Source organism: Eptesicus fuscus, chromosome 6, assembly GCF_027574615.1.
Source record: "Eptesicus fuscus isolate TK198812 chromosome 6, DD_ASM_mEF_20220401, whole genome shotgun sequence".
Classification (NCBI taxonomy): Eukaryota; Metazoa; Chordata; class Mammalia; order Chiroptera; family Vespertilionidae; genus Eptesicus; species Eptesicus fuscus.
The window spans coordinates 26724795-26744140 of record NC_072478.1 but is presented as its reverse complement, the minus strand read 5'-3'; the positions used below and the strand labels follow the sequence as shown (position 1 = coordinate 26744140).

Genomic DNA, 19346 nt, shown 5'->3' with positions numbered 1-19346 from the left:
GTTCCAAGCCCTGCATGATCACGTGTCACACACACAGCATCACACTCTTCTCCACTTGCTCTCCTTTGAGGGGTGGTCCCTGCCCTTGTGCCAGCCCTGCCCACACTAACCCCAAGACAGCCTGGCCCTACTTTCCAGTCCCTCTGGGCCTTATTCTCCCCACTCTGCCTGAGGGGCTTGCTCTCAATGGGTTTTACACCTCTTGACATGTGTAGCCCGACCATTTTGGGTCTGGGAGCCATGCAGGCTGCTGAGCAGCATTCCTGACTCCTACCCACTTGATGCTATCAGCCCACCCCAAGTCTTGACAACTACAAATGTCTCCAGACGTTGCCGACTGTGTGTGTGTGTGTGTGTGTGTGTGTGTGTGTGTGTGGCGGGGCGGAGCGGGGGCGGGGGGGGGGGAGGCAGAGTCGCCCTGGGGTGAGAACCGCTGTGCTAGAATAGGGGAGGACACATCAGTTTTTATCAGAACATTCCCATCTGGAAAATGGTACCAATATTGCCTGCCTGCCTGCCTGCCTGCCCCACAGGCAGTTACCCAGCTGCAAGCAGACTCAGCAGGGCCACGGCAGTGAGCGCCTCGGTAGGTGAGGTCCGCAGAAGCCAACATTTCCAGCAGCTGAAACACTCCTACCACTCCCCCCGCCCCTTCCCGCTTAGGCCCCTGGCAGGTTAAAGCCCCAAAGCCCAGATTCTTGGCAGCAGAGGTGCCCAGTAGGTGAAGTCCCAGGTAAGTGAGATCAACAACCAAGGTCTCCAGGAGGTGAGATTCCTAGGAGGTGAGGTCCCCAGCATGTGATACACCCTCTCCGCATCCCCGGTGGGTGAGGCCCCTGTCAGGTGAGGTTCCTAACAGCAGACGTGGCTGGCAGGTGAGGCCCCAGGCTGGTCGGCTCATGTGAACCAAGAAGCTTTGCTGGCCACTGTCTGGTAAGTGGACGCCTGCTACAGCCGCCGACAGGCCTCGCACAGCACCAGGGCCCAGCTGAAGGGTCACGGCTGCAGCACCTCCCGCCAGTGGAAGCAGCTCAGGTGGCCGACGTGGTCTTTGTCCAGGCCCAGCAGATCCTGGGCCAGCTCCTTGGGGCTCTGGAAGCTGTCCATGTGGACGAAGGTGTTGGGGGGCAGGAACTGTTCGCGGTTCCTCCTGCTGGGGCGAAACACCATGGGCATGGGCCAGGCCTGCAGGGCATGCTTCCCCGCTTCTCTCATGTAGTTGGGGTGCAAGTTCTGCAAAGCCAGGTAACACTTGTACTGGGACAGGCACTAGGTCGTGAGTGCCTGGGCCAGCAGCTTGTGGGAGCGCCCATCCATGTCCACTTGGAGATGAATCCTTCCTCCAGCTGGACACTACCCAGGCCACCAGCTCGGTCTTAGCGGAGAGGTTGACCGGTGCGTTGGCCGGCTGGCCAGGCCCTGGCTCCAGCCAGCCATACCACCCGAAGTTGTCCGAGTCTCTGCAGCAGGACATGGGAGATTGAAGTACCCATTCAGGGCCCTCAGCTGTGGGCAGTGGCCAGGCAGTTTCATGTTAAACCAGACACAGCACTGGCTGGGTGGCCTGAGGGGAGGCGGAAGCTGGGCCTGCGGTCAGCAGCTAACCTGTAGGATGCACGAGGGCTGCGCCCACCTGAGGGTACATGCTGCGGTTGGCGGCCGAGTGGCAGTCAGCTATGCCAGGCCACAGCTCTGAGCAGTGGGGTGCTGAATGTCCTGCAGGAGTGGGTGAGTGGGGGGCTCCCCCAAGGTGGCCTGGCTGGGTCCCCCCCCCCCAGAGGATACTGGCCCTGCCCACCCATTAGGAGCTGTGGTGAGAGAGTCCATTGTCGACTTAGGGGGCCACATGGGCTCAGGGGACACACACAGGTAGGAGAAGAAGCACAAGGCCAAAAGCAGCTGCAACAGCCCCCCAAGGAGCTAATGGTGCCAGGGACATCGTGCCTTGGCCCAGTCGAGGGGACCCGTGGGTCAGAGCAGCTGGGAGGAGGGAGAGTGGAGGCAGTATCACTGATAAAAATAACCCATGCCGAGGGGGCACACGTGGGCTACCAACGTTAACATTCCTGAGCCCTGAGGTAGGCACCGGTGTGATTCCTGTTTTACAGATGAGAAAACTGAGGCCGAATGACTCAGAGTGAGGAAGTGGCGGAGCTGGAATTCCAACCAAGACAGTCTGACCTGAGTCCACTTCCTCCTAGCACTTAGGCAACGCGACCCTTTCTCTACCTGGGGAGGGGTCCCCAGGGAAGGTGGGATAGGTCCCAACAGCTCTCAGGACCCACCTTGACCCTGCCCTTTCTCAACTTTCCCAGACTCTTCTCTGATCTGGGAGAAGACAGAGTTGGTTACAAGCGGCTTAAATCGGGGCTTTGTCTGAGAGGGGCACCGTGGGACTGGGTTTGAAGGTTATGTAGGAGCTCACCAGGTGGAGTAGGAGTCAGGGGAAGAGTGTTCCTGGCAGAAGAAACAACCAATGCGGAGGCCTGGAGGTGAAAGAGAGCCTGGCCTGTTTGCAGGAAGAGCAAAGGAAGTGCTTAGAGAGGCCGGCGTGAACTTGATTTATATTCACTTGGTGTTCCACCGTCACTAAGTGCTCCAACATAGCTCCTCTGGGCCTGTGCTGGCTAATTTCCCTCCAGTCCCAGTCCTTCCTGTCCCCAGGAGTGGTCACGAAGTCCTCCCAGACCCCAGACCCCGACCACTGGAGAGGAAATCTACGACCTTGGGTCTGCAGCCCTGGAGCTGCCCATTTCACAGGTGAGAAAACTGAGGCCCAGAGAGGCACATCTGTCTCTTGCCTGAGTACACACAGCTAGAGCCATTATGATCAAGAGCCTCAACTCTCCCCTCTGAATGTAACCCTAAACTTCTCTCCCACTTTGTAAGTGGAGCTCAAATCTACAGCCTGGCACTGTCTGATAGGACTTTCTGTGATCAGGGAATTGTTCCACCTCGCACCATCCCATTCACTGGCCACTAGCCCAGTATGGCTACTGAGCCCTTGAAATGTGGTTCTGGTGTCCCAGGAATGGAGTTAATGCTCATTTACATAGAAAACATATTCTCTTCTGTAAATTGAAAACAACTTGAAATAAAAAGTAAAAACAAACCAAAAACAATGTCTGGTTCTCAATTCAATGATTGGAAAATATGTAAGAACATTTGGAACACCCAGGATGCGGAAATCTGCTTTTTCCACCGTATGTTTTATGGAGTCTAAGTACAGATCAAGTATCTATAATGAAAACTGGGTGTCAGCATTAGGTGAGCTGCCATAAAATACACATCGGATTTCCAAGACTTAGGATGAAAAAGAGAATAAAAATATCTCAATAATTGTTATATTTAATTCACATCAAAATTATACTAGTTTAGATTTATTGGGTTAAAGAAAGCATATTATTAAATTAATTTCATAAAATATACTCTAGGTTGCCAAAACTTTGCATGAAAATGTAGCTACTAGAAAAATACTAACTATACGTATGGCTTTCATCGTATCTCTATTGGACAGCGTTCATTGCTCTAAAATTTTTTAAAAATATTTATTTTTATTGATTTCAGAGAGGAAGGGAGAGAAAGAGACAGAAAGAAACATCAATGAGAGTGAATCATCGATTGGCTGTCTCCTGCACACCCCATGACTGACAATCAGACCGAGGCCTCCTGGTTCATAAGTCAACACTCAATCACTGAGCTATGCTGGCCAGGCGCTCTAGAATTTTTAAGAAAGAGAAACTATTGATATGAATCATAATTTATTTAAAACTGATCTGACAGTATTTTCTTTTTTTTTCACTTTATTTTTTAATATATTTTTTCCCATGACCATTTATCCCCACTCTATTCTCCTCCACCTCCACCCACACCCCTCCCCTCCGCAATCACCACACTGTTGTCTGTGTCCATGAGTTCTTGCTCTTTCTTTTTTGCTCAATCCCTCCAACCCTCTCAGGCCCTCTCCTCCAGAGCTGTCAGCCTATTCTCTATCTATGAATCTGTTTTTATCTTGCTTGTTAGTTCAGTTTCTTCATTAGATTCCACATATGAGTGAAAGCATATGGTACTTTTTCTCTGACTGGCTAGTTTCACTTAGTATAATGTTCTCCAGGTCCATTCATGCTGTAACAAAGGGTAAAAATTTCTTCTTCTTCTTCTTTTTTTTTATGACTGAGTAGTATCCTATGTGTAAATGAACCATAGCTGTCTTATCCACTCATTTATTGATGGACACTTGAGCTACTTCCAAATCTTGGCTGTTGCAAATAACGCTGCAATGAACACAGGGGTACATATATTCTTTCAAATTAGTGTTTCAGGTTTCTTCAGGCAAATTCCCAGAAGTGGAATTGCTGGGTCATAAGGCAGTTCCATTTTTAATTTTTTTTTAAATCCTCACCTAAGGATATTGTTCCATTGATTTTTAGAGTGGAAGGGATGGGGAGAAACAGAGAGGGAGAGAAACATCGATGTGTGAGAGATGCATCGATTGGTTACCTCCTGCACTCACCCCGACAGGGGCCAGGGATAGAGCCTGCAACCCAGGCACGTGCCCTTGACCGGAATTGAACCTGGGACCCTTCAGTTCCTGGACTGATGCTCTACCCACTGAGCCAAATAGGCTAGGGCAGTGATGGGCAACCTTTTGAGCTTGGTGTGTCAAACTTCGCCAAAAAACTGAGCATAACTCGGGTAGTGTGTCACTTTGAGGAAAAAACATTATTTTGCAAATGTTTCATCCTCGGCATACGGCCGCCTCAGCGGCCGCGTGTCATCAGAAATGGCTACGTGTGTCAGTGCTGACACGCGTGTCATAGGTTCGCCATCACTGGGCTAGGGCCATTTAAGCATTTTTGAGGTATCTCTATGTGGCTTTCCACAGGGGATGCACCAATCTACATTCCCACCAACAGTGCACAAGGGTTCCCCTTTTCCACATCCTTGCCAACACTTGTTTGTCGATTTATTGATGAGAGCCATTCTGGCAGGTGTAAGGTGATATCTCATTGTGGTTTTAATTTGCATTTCTCTGATGATCAGTCACGTTGAGCATATTTTCATATATCTATTGGCCATCTGTATGTCCTCTTTGAAGAAGTGTCTATTCAGGTCCTTAGCCCACTTTTTAAATAAACATTTAAAAATGTTTGTATTGATTTTCAGAAAGAAAAGGAGAGGTAGAGAGAGAGAAACATTGGTGTGAGACCGTAATATTGATCAACTGCCTCCTGCACGCACCCCACCAGGGATAGAGCCTGCAACCTTTGATGCCTGGGACTCAGCAGCCTCCATCTCACTCAGCCACAATCCCTGCTGGTTTTTGCCGCCAGAAGTATAGGGGAATTCTCTTCTCGGCACTGGGCTGGGGGCCTAGTGTGGAGCTTGGACCCCTCACTTCTGAGGGAAACCTCCACAGCCCAAGATATCCCTCTTGATATTTCTCTGCCAAACTTGGGTGTGGGACCAGCCTTCCCGTGTCTCCACCCGTCCTACCGGTCTTGATGTGGCTTCTTCTTTCATTTCATAGTTGTAGGGCTTCCATTCAGCTCGGTGTCAGGTGGTTCTGAATGGTGGTTGTTCTGTAGTTTAGTTGTAATTGTGATGTGGTTGTGGGAGAAGGCGAGTACTGTGCTTACCTACACCACCATCTTGCCTGGAAGTCTTTAATTTTTTCTCTTGTCTCCTTTGCCCAAGGAGATATATCAGAAAAAAATACTGCTATAAGAAATGTCTGAGATTTTACTGCCTATGTTTTCTTCTAGGGTTGTTATGGTTTCAAGTTTAACATTCAAGTCTTTAATACATTCCTTTTCTATATACATTTTGAGTTTATTCTTGTGTGTGGTGTAAGAAGGTGACCTAGCCCTGGCTGGTTTTGCTCAGTGGTTAGAGTGTTGGCCCTCGGACCAAAGTTTCTCGGGTTCGATTCCCAGTTAAGGGCATGTACCTTGGGTGTAGGTTCCCCAGCCCTGACTGGGGTGCATGCGGGAGGCAACCAATTGATCTTTCTCTCTCCTCCTCCTCCCCGCTTCCACTCTCTAGAAATCAATGGAAAAAAATATCCTTGGGGCAGGATTAAAAGATAAAAAGGTGGTCTAGTTTCATTTTTTGGCATATATCTGTCCAATTTTTCCCAACACCATTTATTGAATAGACTATCTTCAACCCATTGTATGTTTTTGCCTTCTTTGTCAAATATTAATTGGCTAAAAGGCATGGGTTTATTTATGGCCTCTCTATTCTGTTCCATTGATCTATATGTCTTGTTTTAAAATATATTTTTATTGATTTTTTTTTTGTTAGAGATAGAGGGATGGATAGGGAGGGAGAAACATCGATGTGAGAGTAAAACATTGATTGGCTGCTTCTCAAATGCCCCCCACCGGGGACTGAGCCCACAACCCAGGCATGTATCCTGACCAGGAATCAAACTGGCAACCTTTTGGTGAATGGAACAATGCCCAACACTGCGTCACACCAGCCAGGGCAATATGGACATTTTTTTTTTTTGGTTAATCCTTACCAGAGGATATTTTTCCATTGATTTTTAGAGAGAATGGAAGGGAGGGGGAGAGAGAGAGAGAGCGAGAGAGAGAGAGAGAGAGAGAGAGAGAGAGAAGCTCATATGGTGTGTGTGGGGGCAAGTGATTGATGTTTCTCTCTCATATCATGTTTCTCTCTCCCTTCCTCTCTCTCAAAAAATCAATAAAAAATCCTCAGGTCAGGATTGAAAAACATATATCTCAATAATTTTCTATATTAATTACATACTGAGATAATGCTCGGGATGTACTGGGTGAAATAAAATATATCATTAATTTTACTAGTATCTTCCTATTCTTTTTAATGTGGCTGCTAGAAAATAAAAATTACATAGTATGTGGCAGAAAAAAGTTTGGGGTTCCTCAAAAAGCTAAACAGTGAGTTACCGTATCAGCCAGCGATTTCACTCCTAGGCATCTACACCAAGGAATGGAAAGCAGGGACCTGAACAGATGTTCATACCCCCATGTTCACAGCAGCATCATTACAACAGCTAGCAGTTGCAAACACCCCAGCTGTCCATCAACAGATGATGGATTAATACAATGTGGTCCATCCATAGAATGGAATATTATTCAGCCTTCCAAAGGAAGGAAATTCTGACACGAACCCTGAGGACATTATGCTCAATGAAATAAGCAAGACAGAGAAGTGCAAATATGTGTAATTCCACTTCTACGAAATATCAAGAATGGGTAAATTCATAGAGATAGGAAGTAGGTTAGAGGTTACCAGGGGCTTGGGAGGGTTGAAAGGGGAGTTCTTGCTTACTGAGTGCAGAGCTTCTGTTTGGGGTGATAAAAACGTTTTGAAAATAGTGGTGATGTTTGCACAACTGTATGATTGTACTTAATGTCACTGAACTGCACACTTAAAAATGAGCAAAATGGCAAATTTTATATCATATATATTTGGCCACGATTTAAAAAATAATGTAACATGGCAAAAACCATTGGATTGTATGTTTTAAATGGATGAACTGTATGGGATGTAAATTACACCCCAAAAAAGTTGTTTTAAAACCTGACAACAGAGGCTGGCAGGCTCTTTCTATCTGGCAGAGCCATGTGAACCTCCAATTGAGGACCTCGCAGGAGGCCTTTTGTGATTAAGAGGGAGCAGAAGGGCCTGGGGGCCTGGTCGGTGTGGCTCAGTGGGTGAGTGTTGACCTATGAGCCAGGAGGTCACAGTTCGATTCCGAGTCATAGCACACGCCCAGGTTGTGGGCTTGATCCCCAGTGTGGGGCGTGCAGGAAGCAGCCAATCAATGATTCTCTCTCGACATTGATGTTTCTATCTTTCTCTCCCTCTCACTTCCTCTCTGAAATCAATAAAAATATATATTAACAAAATAAATAAGGGAGCAGAATGTGGAATTACAAGTTCACACCAACATTTCTAGAAAGAGACGGAAAAGACAGGCCTTCAGGGAGACAGCCCGAGGCAGGTGGGGAAGAAGGCTGAACGCTGACCATCCCCCACTTTGTGCGGGAGGGGAGGGGTTAGGGGCTGTGCACAGAAGGTTAATACATAGAAATGTAATTACAGTGAATACAGTTGCTCTTTTCCAGGTTGGGCTTTGGGTTTATGGCAGCCCCTCCTAGGAGACAGAGAGGTCCTTGGCGGTGACCTTGAGGAGCACAGATTGGGGGCGGGGGGCTGGGGGCACTGGGAGACCAGCACTGAGATCCCACCCAAGTTGAACCCAAAATATGTAGAAAAGGTCTGAAGAATACCACGGTGATGGGACACCACAAAGATCAGGAAAAAACCCCAAATCAAACCAAAACCCCACTGCATCCCAAGTCCTCTTTTCCCACCAGACAGGGGTAGAGAAATCCAAACCTGGAAAGGGTGAGGACTCTAGGGTGCTTTGGGGTTCAGGAAGCTCCACCGGTTCCCAGAAAGACCCTGGAACTGCAGCCAGGAGGCCTTTCCAGGAGGCATCCGATGCATTTGCCCCAAGAGCCTTACCTGGGGGCAGCGTGCAGGTGTAGCAAGCAGCTGACCGGCAGGTTTAGGGTGGAGCACAGCTGGTCTCTCAAGGTGTGGATAGATGACACCAGGGAGGAGAAGGGAATATACCTCTAGCTGCGGCACAACTCAGTGCAGCCCTCACACCTGCCATCAGGTGACCCAGGGTGTCTCGTCCCAGGAGCCAGGCCTCATCCAAAAGCAAACACTGTGGGACTCCGCTAATGGCCGCTGCAAGATCCGATGGGGTGTTGCAGGAAGTTGGGGACTGGAGTCACCAACCCGGCCTCACCTGCAGCCTTGGGCTTGTGTAGCTTTGGGCATACCATTGACTCATCCATACAGTGAAAAGGCTGACTAGGCTACTGGTTCTCAAAGTGGGTTCTGTGGCAAGGGGAGGCACCAGGGGTTCTTTGGGGGTGTGGAAGGGCAGGTGAGCTGAATTTCAAGCTTTCCCACCTTCACTTCCACCAGATGCCACCCCTCATTCAGTCCCTGAGTTAATAAACATTCCTTCAGTCCCTGCTATGTATCAGGCCCCAGGTATATTGCAAGGAGCAAGTGGGTGAGATAGGCGATACATATGGAAGCTCTTAAGTGGACATCCTATATAATAAAAGGCTAATATGAAAATAGACCAAACGGCAGAACAACCGAACAATTGAACAACCAAACAACCGGTCACTATGATGTGCGCTGACCACCAGGGGGCACACGTGGAACATGGTGGGCGTGGGCAGCAGGCAGCAGAGGGCGGAACGTGGTGGGCGTTGGCCATGGCTCACATCTGCAGCCCGCGCTGGTCTCTATAGCTTGGCGCTGTCAGTGGGTGCGAGCAGGCCGGTGCCATCAGTGTGTGGGAGCGGTGGCGGCGGTGGCAGAGCTGCCAGCAGACAGGAGACTGAGGGCCACGGAGGGAGGGGCTGAGCAGGGGTGCAGAGGATGGGCCGAGACCCACCCCTGTGCCCACCGCAGCTTTGCGGCCCACAGTTCCTTTCAAGGTGCACAAATTGGTGCACTGGGTTCCTAGTACAATCATAATGTGCACAGTGAGGAGAGTGTGACCTGGTCTGGACTTCCTGGATATGTGATCTGTGAGCTAAACCCCCAAACAGTTCTCAAAGTAAACAGAAGGAGGGAGGAGCATTCTAGGCAGAGGGAACAATCCATGCAAAGGCCCTGAGGCAGCAAGGAATGGAGGAACTGGAGGAAATTCAGCAAGGCTGGGTGTTCATGTGCAGGAGATGAGGTTGGGACCGGTGCCGAGGCAGGCGACATCAAGCCACATCTGCCAATATTTAGCACGAGGGTGACAGGGAGCCATGCGAGGTTTCAAAAGAAGCAGTTTGTTGGGAGCAGAGCAGAGGCAGGGAGGCCAGAGAGAAGGAGGCTGCTGCAGGCAAGTCAAGGCCCAAGGCCCAGCTCCCAGGTATCCCCACTTCCCTGTTCCCAGACAAGAAATCACTTCTGTGAGGATGGTCACGCTGCTTGGGGTCCCACCAGCTAGTCCCAGGCCTAGTCACAGAAGAGGCTGACCCAAATCTCCTCATGGCTCACTCCTTGGCAGGTGGAAATATCTGGTAACTTATTAAAGTATAACTCAGGAAGCTGTCAGTCTTCATGTCACTGTGTCCTGGGCCTAAGGCCAAGACTAGAACTAGAACCTTCCTCCCCCAGCCACCCTGCTGACATGGAAACCAAGGTCCAGAGAAGGGGTCTTTGCCATAAGTCTCTCGGAGTCTCGAATGCACTAAGGGGTCTCCAGCAACACAAGCTGCTCTGCCAGCAACACTCTTTGCTCCTGCCCCTTATTAATTTCCAGTCATCTTGCAGGGCTCAGTACAGACTCCACCCCCAATGCCTCCCCTCCCCTGCCCTCCCCTCCCAGGCAGACCAGATCCCTCCCCGGGCTCCCACAGCTGCTCCTGTGTCCCCCATCATAGCTTTGGCCACACTGTCACATCCCCTGCTGGGCTGGCGGCCCTTGGAGGACAGAAAAGCTGGAAGAGCAAGAGAGCTTGGAAGCGAGGATTTCAAACCCCCAACGAGGTCTCTGTGGAGGGCCATAGGGCTTTGCCTAGTCCAGGTCTGTGATCAAAGTTTGGCTGCCTATGTCTGCAAGCCTGTTGGGTTGGGAGACCTGTCCTGCCTGTTACTGAGGGACTGAGGCTGGGACTGCCCTTCTCAGAGCCGCAGTCTCTCCCCTCTACATTGGCTTGTGCTAGAGCCCCCGGGAGTGCTCACTGTTACTGTCCTCAGAGGGAATGAGCTCCCTGTCAAGGGAAGGATTCAAGCGGGATGGCTCTGCTCTGGAAGGAGTTGCTGCTCAACAAACACCATCTGAGATCCCCAGAGGAGCCACGAGGGGCTTTACCTGCCCTGGGGCTGAGCCAGGAAGGCTCCAGGAGGCCTCCTCCTGACAGCTTCTGATGGGCCAGGACTGCAGCCAGAGGGGCCCCCAGGGCTGCCCCTCCCCACCTGCTTCTGGGCCTCTGGTTCAGGTCTACTTTTCATCATATGGCCAGAGGGGGGGGCGCTATCCACAGGGGTCCCCACACACAACTGCACCTCAGGACCCCAAGGCCCCTGTGGTCCCCAGGAGCTCTAGCCATCTGTCACCAGGTCATGGGGAGGGTGTGGGTTGGGGCAGAAGTAGCCAGACAGGGGGCACTAATGGGAATTTTCCATATACCAGCCCCTAACCCTGCCTGAGTGGGCCTCCCACTGGCCTGCTTGGGCCTGAACTCAAGGCACCAGGGGGCTGATGACCCAGCTGGCTTCAGGCATAGTGCTCCCGGGGCCAGGAAGTACAGCCAGGCTAAGCCCCAACCCCAAGTGAGTCCCCAACCCTGGCTGAGCCCCAACCCCAAGTGAGCCCCCGGCCCTGGCTGAGCCCCAATCCCAGCTGAGCTCTGATCCTGGGCGGAGGTCCCGCTGTCGAGAAGGGGAAGTCCCTGGGAGGCCTTTGGGGCTCCTGATCCCCGTAATTCTACCCACCCAGACCCCTAGCAAGCCCTGTCCCTCCGCAGCAGGGGTGGGGAACCTTTTTCCTGCCAAGGGCCATGTGGATACTTATAACATCATTCATGGGCCGGACAGAATTATCAACTTAAAAATTAGCCTGCTATATTTGGTCAAGCACTTAATTAACTCACCCCTAATGCCTTGGCAGGACCAGACCAAATGATTTCGAGGGCTGGATGTTCCCCACCCCTACTCCACAGTGACTGGAAATAAAACCACGCATGTCACAGGGATTAGGGAAGTCGGGTCCCTACCCAAACCACCCCTACTGGCCCTGTGGCCAAGCGACCTCCTGCACTGGCCAGTCCCACGCCTGGCAGCCTCTGGGCACAGGCCCCAGCCTTCACCCTGACTCCCTCCCCAGATCCTTGGATCTGGCACTTCATTCCCTCCCCCAGGACATCCCATCCTGCCCTAACCTCTTCCTTCTGAGTGCCACCTTCTTAGGAAGCCTACTGCCACTGTCTCTCCCATGATTTAGTTTTATGGCCTTAAACCACCTACAATTTTATTTGACCATTTGACATTTTTATTGTCTGGTCACACAGCTGGGAAGTGGGGAGCAGGAGCGGGTGGGGGTTTGGGACGTGAACCGTGGCCTCCTGGCATCGGGATGTGCAGGGGGACCAATCACCAGCCTCTGGGGTCCAGCCTTTGGGGGTCAGAAGACCCTCCTGCCCAAAGCCAGAGGGAGCCAGTGCTCAGCCTGAATTTGCTTTGTGACCTGAGACCTCCTGACTCTCCGCGGAGGCTAGCAGCTCACTGGAAAGGGGCTGATCCCAGAGCCCAGAGTGTGAGACACTGGGGACACCTCCCTCCGTCTGCGGAGGCTGAGACCTGGGTCTCTACCTACATCGAACCCCCCAGAGCCTTGGGCCTGGGCTGGGTGGGCGATGGAGCAGCCAGCCTGCTGGAAACTTCATTTCCCCTGGGGCCTCAGGGCTGCCAGCCAAGGAGGAGGGCAGCTCAGGAGCAGGGCAGGGGGCCTCCCAGCTGGATGGGTGAGAAATCATCCTCACGTGCAAAATGCGGCATGTGGGAAGGCAATGGGAGTATGAGAATGGTGCCTCGGTATGGATGGGGGCACCCTGGCATCTCCCCATGTTAACCAGGTGCCCGAGGCTCAAGGAGGATTCCTATTCCCCCACTCCCCGTCTGACCCCCTTCCCTCCCAGTCTCAGAGAAAATTCCAGAAAGAGGGAGATAAAGAGAGGGAAAAAGGGTAAGAGGTTCAGTTGCAGACATCAGTTCAGTTGGAGGCGGTGACTACAGGGACAAAGGGACTCCAGGCTCCACCCTGTGCCCGCCCCCACTGCCTGGACAGCCCGCCCCAGCCTGCAAAGAAGTCCTGGTCAGGCCTCCCGAGGACTCCTGCCTGCCTCCCAAGACCCCTGGCTTGCAGCCAGCCGGTGGGGAGAGGGGCCCCAGGTGTGTGGTGTGGGTGGCAGGTGAGTGATGGGCCCAGTGAGGCTGGCTCAGGCCTGGGGTCACAGGCAGGCTTGGCAGAGGCCCTCCAGGCCCCCCACATCCTCACCCAGTGGGGCCCCTCCATCCTTGGTCCCAGCCCCAGTCAAAGGCATCACAGGGATCCTCAGTGTTCACTCTGCAGACAGGGAAACTGAGGCTCAGAGAGTGCCTGGAATTCATACCCACCCCCAACTTAAGTCTTTCTTGGCATTCTCCAGAGAGGAGCAATTTCCCCCAACCCCAGACTGTTCTGGAATGTTCAGGAAATCCTCATTTAACGGCGGAATCCACCTGCAGCCCCTAAGTGGTGGCGCTGGGCTGGAACCTGGGCCTGTCTGTCTGGCCTCAGAGTTCTTGATTGCAAAAGCTTCAGAGAACAGACTTCGACCTCCGGCAGCTGTGTGACCTTGGGTGAGGTATGCCACTTCTCTGAGCTTCAGTCACCTGGTCTGCAAAATGGAACCAACGCAGCTGATCCTCATGGAACCCTCTGGGCTCCCTGCACTCCCTCTCGGCAGGGCATGATTGTGGGCAGAGGCTGGAAACCCACAGGCCTGGGCTCCTGGCCCTTTCTGGGCCTCAGTTTCCCCGCCTATTGTATTTTAAAGAAGACAGCATCTCTGCCCAAGAGATGGTGCTGGGGGCTGTCGCGTGGAGAGGGAGTGGGGGCGACTCGAGGCGACAGAAACCTGGCACCCCTGTGCTGCCCGCCCTCTGCCTTCCTTCATCCTGGGCCCCTGGCACGTTGGGGTCTGCCCACCCCTGGCACCCAGGCCCGACCGGGTTCACGTGGCTTAAATTTCAGCCTGCGGTGGGTGAGGAGGCGGGGGCCGACACGCTTCATTTTCCAATTTCTGGAAATAAAAGCTGTGGGGCCATCTATTGTCAAGTGGAAAAAAGCCCATTGCAAAACCGTGTGTGAAAAAACAACAGCATCTAGGTGCGTTGCTGCCTCTGGGAGAGAACATTCCAGGGAACGCAGGGGCTGGGAACAAAGGGCCTTTTCTCTGCCTCCGGAGAGGCTTGCAGAGCGGTGCGGTGGCTTTGGAATCAGAGGAGCCCGTGAAGGTATTTTATAAGAAAGGAAAGCGTTCGGAGAAGATCTGTTGGGACATGGAGACAGAAAAGCAGAGGTTTTGTTGTTTTGTTTTTGGAGGATGCTTTCCAGTTTTCTGATACCTGTCCCTCCACTGGCAAAACCTGAACCAGGAATGCGAGCCAGCTGGGCACCAGCCCGGCCCTGCCGCGAGCATATGGAGATGCCACGTGTGGAAGACGTGCCCAGATTTTGCCCCCCACCTTCTCCATTGGTAGGCTCTCAGAATATCTTGGGAGTCCTCACTTATTGTCAAATCCACCTGCAGCCACTCTGGCCCCAGCCGGCCTCCACCTGAAGAGCATCAGTTCTGGGGACTGACCTTGGGGCAAGGGGAGAGTCAGATGGGAGAGTTTCAGGCTACATCTCACCCATCTCTGCTCAAGACTCTAGAGCCCAGGGCCTTCATCAATCTCAGAGGCAAAGCCCACAGGTCCTGCTGCATCCCCATGGGCCTCCTCACCATGCACACCCCAGGACCTTTGCATGGCTGTTCCCTCTGCCTAGAACTCTATCCTCCTGTTATCCACATGGCTCCCTCAGATATCTCCCTCTTGAATCACTTTTTTCAAATTACCTCCCCTCCCACCAGCACTGCCCATCCCTGCTCTTGCTTTATTTTTCTTCATAGCAAGTACTGCCACTTAACTAGACTGTATTTCTTTGCATCATTTATTGTCTCTTGCCTTTGTCCCCATGGAGGATCTTGGTCTGCTTTGTTCCCTGCTGAGCTCCGAGCACCTTGAACAGTGCCTGGCAGAGGAGGGGCTCAAGAAACACACCTTGAATGAATAAATGAATGAATGAGCGAACAAAGAAACGAACAGTACTGAGTATGCTGGGAAATTCTGTTTCCTGGCTTATAATTACTTTTCCCTAAGACAGAGCCCCATGGGGGCAGGTTCTGGGTCCCCCGTAGGACCTGGCACCCAACAGGTATTCTGTAAACAGGTGCTGAATGAATGAGTCACCACCGAGAGAAGCTCAGGATCTCACTCGGAGGATTAGAAACAAAGACCCCGGAGACTCCAGACCTTGGGGCGGCAGGGGCCTTTGCCCACCCTCTTCCTTGCCCCCCACCTTGACTGCCTGGTCAGGGGCTGTCTCTGAGGGGCCTACAGGTGAGGTGGCCCTGAACCTGGGTGACTAGGGTGAGCAAGGGGCTGGGCTGGAGCGGGATGGCAGGCGCAGGCCGAGGAGGAATGCTCCGACACAGGAATGAATAAACAGGCTCCTTGGATGTCAGAGTTTGGGGGCCAGGGGACGCTTTGAACCTCATGCTTGGCTGAGGATGTTTGGACAAGGCAGGCAGCCAGGGGGTGTCATCAGGGCTAAAATTAGCCTCCAATTCCCGCTCAGCCCCTCCCCCCAGAGCCAGAAGGGAGGTGGGATGGACCAGCCATCACTAAAGTGTGCACTAACTTTGTGCCAGGCCAAGCTCCTTGAATGTACTAATGCATTTAATTCTCTCAATGACCCCGACAGTCAGGTACTAGTAGTAGTAGTATTCCCATTAGGGAGGCAGCCTGCTGAGAGGCAGAGAGAAAGCACTTAGTAATACAACACGAGGGGCGGGATTCGAATTCGGGACTCGAGGACTGTGCCCTTGCCACTGGGGCCTTGCTGAAGGCCAGAGAGATGACAGACCCCACGCAGCAGAGGTGAGGCGGGCACGTGACCCCTCCTTCCCTCTCCCCCCGGGGACCTCCGGAATCAGGACTCCAGCACCAAATTCAAGTACATCCACTGCACAGATATCGCCCATCTCGTTCATTGTATGTGTATGTGGGGGGATGAGTGCCTGGGAGAGCAGGGGTCCAGTTAAAGTTGTGAGATATTTCCTAAAGAAAGCAAACAACCAAAAACAAAACGCAAATATATTGGCAGATTCGGCCTCAACCTCCCCAGGGCGCCTTCCTGGGCTCCTCAGCAGCTCCACGGTCCGGCACCTACAGGGCACAGCTGGCAGGGAGGCCCCAGCGTCCCGTGGGGCAGGGTCCCTCCGATGGGCTTTCATCCACACACAGGGAGAGTAACGGAGGCGCACTGTCCCTCCAGGCGGGATTAGAAAAGGGCGCCAGAGAGAATCCCCTGAATCTGAATTTCAGATAAACAATGAATCACGCCATAGTTTATGTCCCACGTATTGGATGGGACATAGACTAAAAAGTCTATTTTATGCCTGAAGTTCAAACATAACTGGCCGTCTGTATTTTTATTTGCTTATTCTGACAGCCTTAGCTGCCTTGTCCAAACAACCTGAGCTGGGGGAGGGGAGGAGGGCCAGCAGGCCTGCCAGCAAGGTGACTTGTGATGATCTTCCCAGGGGATGGGTGGAGGGCGGGGTGGGCGGGAAGCAGGATGGGGAGGGGGCCTCCGGCCTCCCTCTACCCCGTCAATCCCCCCAGCCTTGCCTGCTCTTGCTCATTATTCATTTTTAATGGTGGTTACTGGGCCAGAGTGTGGGCAGGAACACCTGGGACTGAGGCTCCCGCAGCAGGCGGCCTCACTAATGGGGGTGAGAGAGTGAGTGGGGGTCGGGAGGGGGGGTCCCAGCCCACCAGGGGGCTGGCCCAGGGCAGGAAGTGTCCAATTTGGGGCAGCGGCAGGAAGACAGGCAGCAGGGACTGCATCTCTGGCTGCCTTCACTGGTCCCCACTGGCCACCTGTGCTGGGTCCTCCTGAGCCCCAGAGCCCCAGACGCAGGGGTGGGGGCTCCGCCACTCCTGGGTCCCCCGCCTCCCCCTGGCTCCGCAGATGCCAGCCTCCACTGGAGCTTGTTACCGCGGGAGCTTACTGAAACCTCACAGACAGGCTGAGTGGAAACTGAGGCCCTGAGAAGGGGCTGACTGGCCATCAGTGGCAGAGCTGGGACTCTTTCTTTCCCTTTTCTTTCTTACCTCCGAGCCATCCTTTAGGCTGTTCCTCCAGCCTGGGTGGCTCTTTCCCCCTTCTCCTGGAAAGCTCCTATGCATGCTTCAGTACCCCCTTCTCCAGGAAACCTCCCTGAACACCCAGCTGTATCAGGTGCCTCCTCTGGACCCCTCTGCTCATGCACCCCCATTGCAGCCCTGGTCAGTCAGAGTGGTAAATGCCTGGTCATGTGTCTATCTCCTCCGCTGGGCTGTGAGTCCTGGGATGGTGGGCTGGGTCTGTCTTGATCACCACTGTGTCCCCAGTGCCCAGTATGGGCCTGTGACACTGCAGACAGAAGTGCACTGGATGGAGGGAGTGTAACTGGGAAACTTACATGGATATATGCATAGCCCATGGACAGGACAATAGTGTGGTGAAGGCCTGGGCGGGGCAGGGGCGGGGTGGAGGGGATCAATGGGGGGAAAAAACAAAGGGGACATCTGTAATACTTTCAACAATAAAGATAAATTAAAAAACAAAAACAAAGTACACCCGAGTCAGCCACAGGGCCCTGGTTCTACCCCCATTTGCTGTGTGCAAGTAACTATCCCTCTCTGAGCCTTTGTTTCCCCATCTGTAAAATGGGGTACTAGCACCTCCTTCGTACCTGAGTTGCAAGGAAGTCATGTTGTACGAAAGATGTTGAAACCATGCTTTGTTGGGGGAGGGCTGCTCAACATATATTTAAATCTCAACAAATATTTAAATACTTAGGCAAATTAAAACTACAATGAGCTATCACTATACACCCAGTGGAATGACCAAAATCCGAAGTGACAACACCAGATGCTGGTGAGGATGTGGCGCAACAGGAACTCTCACTCATGGCTGGTGGGAATGCAAATGGTGCAGGCACTCTGGTAGCCAGTTTGATGATTTCTTACAAAACTAAACACACTCACCCGGCTGGTGTGTCTCAGTGGTTGAGTGTCGGCCCATGCACCAGGAGGTCACTGGTTCAAATCCTGGTCAGGGCACATGTCTGGGTTGTGGGCTTGATTGCCGGTTGGGGGTGTGCAGGAGGCAGCTGGTCAATGATTCTGTTTCATCATTGAGGTTTCTATCTCTTTGCCTCTCCCTTTCTTTTTCTCTAAAATCAATAAAAACATAAAAAAACAACAACCCCAAAACCTAAACACACCCTTTCCATGTGATCCAGCAACCATGCTCCTTGGTATTTACCCAAAGGAGTTGAAAACTTATGTCCAAACAAAAACCTGCACATAAATATTCACGGCAGCTTTACTCGCCATTGTCAACACCTGGACGCAGCCCCGTCCTCCGGTCGGTGGGGGATGAACGGACGGTGGGGCCTTCAGACAAAGGGATGGTCCTCGGGGCTACAAAGAAATGAGCTCTCCAGCTGCAAAAAGACCTGAGGAAACTGTAACTGTATGGAACTGAGTGAAGGAAGCCAGCGTGGAAAAGCTACAAGTTACATGATTCCAACTCTATGACATTCTGGAAAAGGTGAAGCCATGGAGACAGCAGAGGGATCAGTGCTTGCCAGAGGGAGGGGGTTGCCTAAGCGGATCACAGAGGAATTTTAGGGCAGCAAACCTACTCTGTGTGACACTGTACATTTGTCCAAACCCACAAAACGTACAACCCCAAGAGCGAACCCTCATGTCAGCTCTGGGCTCTGGGTGATGATATGTTTGCTGGGTCAGTGCTTGCTCATCAATTATAACAAATGTAGCCACAAATGCAAGATCTTAATGGGGCAACAGGGGAAACTGTGTGTGTGCCTTTGGGGGGCAAGGTCATATATGGGAACTCTATACATTCTGTTCAATATTTGATAAATCTAAAATGGCTCTAAAATAGTTTATTAATCAAAAAATTTTTCAGAAAGGTTGTGAGTATATTCACCCATATATAAAATGACATTTGCTGCACTATTTATAGTAGCAAAAACCTGGGAATAAGGAAATGTGCTTTAATGGGTCAACAGTCCAGCTGCAGGAAGGAGTATTAGGCAGCCGTTAAAAATCAAGAGAAAGTTCTTCACAGGAAGGGCTCTGAGATGTTTGTTATGAGGGAACTGGACTAAGATCTGCGAACCAGCAGGGACTGTGATTATGTTTCTGCAGCGGAAAGAAAATATACAGACATGTTTGTTTCGCATGGAACATGGCTGGAGGGAAAATAAGAAACCTGGCCACGGCCTCTGGGGAGAGACACGGGTGGTGGGGGGAGGAGGCTGGAAAGGGAGGGTGGCAGAGATTTTTTTCTGAATAGTTTGGTATATTTTAAATTCCCTGGCCCAGTCTGTTTTACCTATTGGAAAATCAACTGCACAGTGTATTTTAGAAAGATGACT

The 19346-nt window shown here is 52.0% G+C and overlaps 1 pseudogene; it reads right to left on the bottom strand.

The window, feature by feature from the left end:
- Positions 1-873: 873 nt before the first annotated feature.
- On the bottom strand, positions 874-2605 carry LOC103294382 (3-galactosyl-N-acetylglucosaminide 4-alpha-L-fucosyltransferase FUT3-like; annotated as a pseudogene).
- Between the last annotated feature and the right edge of the window lie 16741 nt (positions 2606-19346).